General features: G+C 39.9%; 1 protein-coding gene across 12 annotated transcripts in view; it reads left to right on the top strand.

Annotated features, from left to right (window-relative positions):
- Nucleotides 1–1806: 1806 nt before the first annotated feature.
- Nucleotides 1807–6000, top strand: part of gapvd1 (GTPase activating protein and VPS9 domains 1) — a 145201-nt gene continuing 141007 nt past the window's right edge. For 2 of the 12 annotated variants that reach the window (XM_087998413.1, XM_087998411.1), the window contains exon 1: nucleotides 1829–1951. The gene's annotated coding sequence lies outside the window, so the exon portion shown is untranslated. Of the gene's footprint in view, nucleotides 1952–2157; nucleotides 2179–6000 lie in introns of those variants that run through there. The other 10 variants (XM_087998407.1, XM_043720192.2, XM_087998409.1 and 7 more) reach the window with 9 other exon arrangements.

The following is a 6000-nucleotide window of genomic DNA, read 5'->3' as shown; positions in this document are numbered from 1 at the left end:
TACCGGCCACTGCAACAGACAGCTGGAACGGACAACCGGAAGCGGCAGAGACAAACCACTATAAATATCAGAGGAAACAACACAGAAGCGTTTCACAGGAGGCTCCCAAGCACTGAGGATGTCACCTAGACAGGGGACGACACGTTTGCAACACAAATTCTCAGCTCGGCGAACAGAATCACAACAACGAGCACCCGAGCTACAAATCTTCTCACAAACTTTGAGTACCTCCACATTTCACTGCTGCTGACTGTCCATTCCATGGTCCTCATCTCACCTCCTCTCCTCAGTGATGTGTCTGGAGAATGCAGAATAGGAACACCGCTACATGGCTCACTTTTCAGAACAATGTTACATTGAAAGATCATAATTTAAATCTAAAATGGTGGCATTTTATGTTGACAATTTTATATTGAAACAACTTAAACTGGAACAACCTTAATAGAGGACTAGTGTACTGCAGGTAGAAAGAGAAAGTTAATAAATGATGCTCAACTCTCTTCAAAATGCCATTTTCTGTTCTTGGCTTACTGTCAAACGCACCTTGTTACGGACCAGACCAAACCCCTCAAAGCATGTCAAGAAGATATCCTAAACCTTAACCTTTTCTTTTCTTAAAGGCAAATGTCAGGTGTTGGATTCCAGATGCAATTCAATTGGTCAAACTACCAGGCTTGAAGCAAAACACATTTCATTAATATACAGTAGTTAAAATATAAACACAAGAAAAGATTGGAATAACTCTATTGGAAAACTTAACAAAATCATTATTTAATTACTGAACAGCAACTGTTCCAATATCCTAACATCCCATAAACACCTTTGGCAGAAGCAAATTGCAATTCGAATAGCTGGAAAAGATCTGTAACAGAGACAGGAATAAGAGTTTCCACACCCAGCTTCAAGACCCTAGCAATTGCTGAAACCAAAAATAAAATACAGTATCCTCGTTCTGTGGGAGCTTGACCCCACCCATTCAGGCTACTTCGATTGCTCCTTTCAAAAAAACCCAAGGCCTCACACGTTATTTATTTTATTGGCTTTGAATACACTGCTCATTACATCTGTGACCCTCTCTTCATATAATAATCAGGACAAAATACGCCTCTTAAAGCCAGAGTATGGTTACACTCATATTGCCTACAAGGTGAAACAATTGTAATTAAGTAAAAAAGTAATGAAAGTAAGTTAAGTATTGAATGATAGGAAATACGAGGTCTGGTAGCACTATACAGTGTACTCTGGTTCCTTCCACCAGATAGACACAATCATTTTCAGAAGGCAGCTCAATACCACCTTCTCGCGACAATTAGAGATGAGCAACAAATGCTGCCCTTTCCAGAGATCCTTATAATCTCATGATTTTTTAAAAAACGACTGCTATTGGTTTGTGTCCCTAAGATAGGAAAAATAATCAGGAAGAATTCCCAGTCCCCACTATAGTTCATTGATTTCAGTCGAAGAGTGTACTTGCAACGTCAGTCACCCCAGTTGAAAGATTGCGTGAATAATTTGCCAACACAGCAGTCTCACAGACACTGAAGAAACAGACTCTGGGAAGACAAGTGAGGCGCTGGCACCTTTTAACGTTTCGGGAGGGGTGGGAAGCTGTCTATCATTAAATAGTTTCTAATTAATATTTTGTTCTTACACATGTTGAGCGTGAGTGTCACTCTGATATTGTTCTCTTTTTCCGTAAGGATTTGCCTCCCTCATTGAAGGTGCGGTCATCTGTCGCTCCGAGCGCAGCCTTGCAGGTTGTTCTGAATGAAAGAACTCAAATCCCAGGATGCGGCAGGGCTGGTGGCGCGTGCGCATTGGCTGACCTGGTGCTGGGCCCGTGAGAGCGGGGGAGAAGGAGACCAGTGTATGTCGGAGGAAACGAGGAGAGGCATCACTGGCAATCTGTTGTACTGACTTCTGCGTCTTTTCCTGCCCTCTTCTCAGATTGGTGAGTCTCCACTTGAGGGAGTGGGAATGGGCTGGCTCTGAGATTTAATTCTGGTGCGTTACCGTGACTAAGTTTAGCTCAGGCTGCGGCCTAGCCGCAAAGAGCAAGGCGGAGGCAGAGGAGGAGGTGGTCCGTGAGCGCAGGCTGGCATCCGGATAGTGTTGGCCCCTGGAAGGGGTGCAGCTAAACCCCCTCGTTATCGCCCCTGCCCAGCTTCTCCGTCGAAGGTACTTTTCTTGAGCCTAAACATTGACTCAGCCTAGTCGAAGGTGCGTGGACGTCTGCTCGAGAACCTGTTTAATATTCTCATTGCAACCTGGAGGAGAATTGCTGCCTCACTTTAGTACGGAGCCAGGGAAGGTCTGCAGAGGTTAATTGCTGTAGTTGATACCACTCATTCGAAAACTGCACACCCTCTGTGTTGCGTGCAGTATGATTAACATGAGAGTTTTATTGATTATGTTTCTAGGACTTAGATTTCCTACTTTTCTGTAGTACAATAAGCAAAGTATCAAGAGATCTTGAGTTATGTTGCAGTAATTTTCCTGACGTTTCCTTACAGCTAGTTGTGAGTTGTTGGTAACGTTTTAACTAAAACAATAGGTGATTTTTTGATATTAAGATAAATACTTTTTTGAGTATATTCTTTATTTTGATAAAGGTATCATTGTTCATAATTAGTACTTTTACTAAAACATTGGGTAGGAAATGGTATGTGTATTCAACAGTTTCTTGCCAACATTGACTAACTGTATTCATCTTTTAAGAATGGATTTGTTTTGTGGTTTTTACCTATGAATTCTTAAAAGCACTCCCAGTTATAATGTAGAAGTGCATTGAAATGAAGTATTTGGAATTGCTTTACACAAAAAAAACAAGTAAAGGACAATTTTGTGTATGCTGTTTTGTGATTTTATAATTGATGTTTTTTCGTGCACCAAAAATGTAATATCTTTAAATTGTTTTTAATATCTTTTTAATATTGGCATGATTTGTTTCAGCCTCATGCCAATTGATTAGATTTCCTACAGTGTGGAAACAGGCCCTTCGGCCCAACAAATCCACACCGATCCTCCAAAGAGTAACCCACCCACACCCATTTCCCTCTGACTATTGCACCTAACACTATGGGCAATTTAGCATGACCACTTCACCTGACCTGCATATCATTGGACAGTCAGAGGAAACTGGAGCACCCAGAGGAAATCCACACAGACACTGGGAGAATGTGCAAACTCCACGCAGACAGTCGCCTGAGGTTGGAATCAAACCCTGGTCTCTGGTGTTGTGAGGCAACAGTGCGAACCACTGAGCCACCATGCTGCCCATAATTTGCTTTTCATGCTCCCCATTCCCTATTTAGTGGTTATCCCATTCTTTAGTGGATGATGATCCATCATTCACATTTTGATGATCAGCATTCCTTCCCAATTCATCAGCATTGTATTGCTCAAAGTTTCCAGTTTTACTGATGTATTTGTTCCTTTCTCGTGCAGTGAATTTAGAATATTTGTTCTTAATGATGCATTCACCCATGAGCATCCTTGTACCCCCAGTTACTCAACTGTCTCAGCTCTATTTATGTTTTTAAAAAGTTGAAAACAACAATAAGTCTACCAATTTAGTCAAGTAGTGTAACCTTGTACACCAGCTCCTTGGTATACTATGTCCAGGGACAGACTAAACGTAGAAAAAAGCAATAGCCTATTCACGCAGTATTTGAACTCCCTCAGGTCATTGAGTAAACTTTCGGCATTTACATTTGGGATTGAGTCATCACTGCAACACAAACACTAGAAACTGGAACTGCCATTTTATGTCAGGCATTTGTAAAGATTATGAAACGTTTACGTTTGGCTTCCACTTAACCATTTTTCTCATCTCTCTGCTTATTCATTCGTAATGCATGTCTTCACCACCTGGAATGCTTTCCTAAAAACCAATGTTGCATAAAATCTCCCAGCATCCATCCCTCAAGCTATTTGGCTTAGTTGATAGCATTCTTACTTCTGAATTAGTAGGTTTTGGACACAAGACTCAGGCCAGATCTTAAAAACACAAATCTCGGTTGGTGCTTCATTGTCATACTGAGGGAGTGTTGTACTGTAGGAGATGCTGTCTTTTGGGTCAGATGTGAAATTGAGACCCTGTCTGGCTTTAGAGATTTCACTATTTAAAAGAAGAGCTAGGGAGTTATGGTCCAAGTCCAGGCCAGTGTTTATCTATCTCTCAATCAGATTCTCTTGAACCTATTAGGTCATTATAATATTGTTGTTTGTGGATATTTGCTGTATGCAAATTGACTTTTGATTTTCCTACATGATAACAATGACTGTTAGCTGCCAAGTGCTTTTGGGCATCCTGATTTTCTGAAAAATGCTATATAAATGAAAGTCTTTTTGTGCTGATGTTAGTGCTCCACCCAAGCCATAATCCATTCCCTCTATCTCCTCTTCAGCTTTGATTTTTTTTTCTCCCATATACTTGTTTATTTCAAATGATTCTCCAAGTTTTAGGTTATTGATACCTTTTTTCAAATAGGTTAGTAATTTTAATTTCAACCATACATTTGTATTGGAGAGTGCTGCTTGGAAACACTGTTCGAATGCTTTTTTAAAAAGCACACATTTACAGTGAGAACATTAGAGAAATGGGTATACCTGCTTCTCTCTGCCTGCCTCTCCTTATGTCCTGCTATCTGATGTGATTACAGTAGCCACACACATGGTGGCCGTGTTTCATTCTTGCCCCTCAGCCTGTCTTTCACAGACTGCTAAAGGTCCATGAATCCCAGGTTTTAAATTGCTGGTCTCATTTCCTTTTGAAACACCTAAGCTGCTTTCCTCCCCTATAGAGTGGTATTGAGTTCCACATGTTGAGCTTGAGTAAAATAAATTTCTTTTTCTACTTCCCTATTGCATTTACTAGGCATACTTTCTATTCAGCACTTCTCATTTCAGATTCATGGCCCTGACATGCAAATATGGAGTTGTGCCTTTTTAAAAAAAAACATTTTCAGTTGAGTATCTGAGCATTGTCTTATTAGCCTGGCTGTAAATTTTGTTCAGTTTGCCTAATTCATGTAGTTGCTGAATAATTAATGGAAGATTGGCACATGTGCCAAACTGTAAAATTAGTGAACCAACTTTAACTTTTTGCAAAAATCCAGGTTCAGATTGTTTTTCAAATCCAGCATGCACAAATGATGCATTAAGCTGGTTTGATTCTAATTGTCTCTTGAGCTATGTTTTATGGTGGTAAAGAGTACCCAAACATTGCATATGTCATCAGACCATTTCAGTTTGGAAAAAGTAATAGTGCTATTTGTACAACATTGGAATGCTGTGTGCAAAATAGTGCACTGTTCTGTTCCCCTTCTGTTGTCATCTTATTTCTTTTCTCAAACACTTTTCCATTGATGCTATTTCTGCTTTTGTGTTTTTATTTTAAACTTATTCTTGCAGTTTTTGTTTCTGGATTTGAAATTTTGATTCCTCTGTGGAGTATTGCTTCATAGGTACCTGGTACAGATTTGGAGTTTTCTGACCTAAGAACTCAACTACAGGATAACTTCACACCATAAAGAGAACTCATTTGTTACATTTTACATTCTTTACTTCACAGTAATTATTATTCAAATGGAGGTCTTGCCAATGAGTACTGTTGGGCTACAAAACTTACTTGAGCTTAATCTTGTCTTTACCTGACATTACAACTCAATTCTATTCTTTGTCACACTTTCAATATTCAATGACCATGTTGACAGATCTTCTGAAGAACCTCCTGCACCTCAGCACTGAGCCTATTTCTCCCACAAAATTTTGCCACTTAGGCATTTTTGCCTGCATCAGTGTAGTTGATTGACATTGCATGGTTCTGCATGTCAACAGTGCTCATCAGTGTCTTAAGGGCATTGACCAAACAGCTGTAAATGTGTAAATACACTGTTCTGGTGGTCTTGCATTTTTTGTGACCTGTTAAATATGAACCAGTTCAGTGCTTGTGAGATGAGTGCACTGACTTACTAAAATATCTTGGCATAAATCTCA

The sequence above is a fragment of the Chiloscyllium plagiosum genome, unplaced genomic scaffold, assembly GCF_037043375.1.
Source record: "Chiloscyllium plagiosum isolate Xiang-an unplaced genomic scaffold, Cpla_swu_hap1 HiC_scaffold_21, whole genome shotgun sequence".
Classification (NCBI taxonomy): Eukaryota; Metazoa; Chordata; class Chondrichthyes; order Orectolobiformes; family Hemiscylliidae; genus Chiloscyllium; species Chiloscyllium plagiosum.
This window is presented reverse-complemented; position numbering and strand designations above follow the sequence as displayed.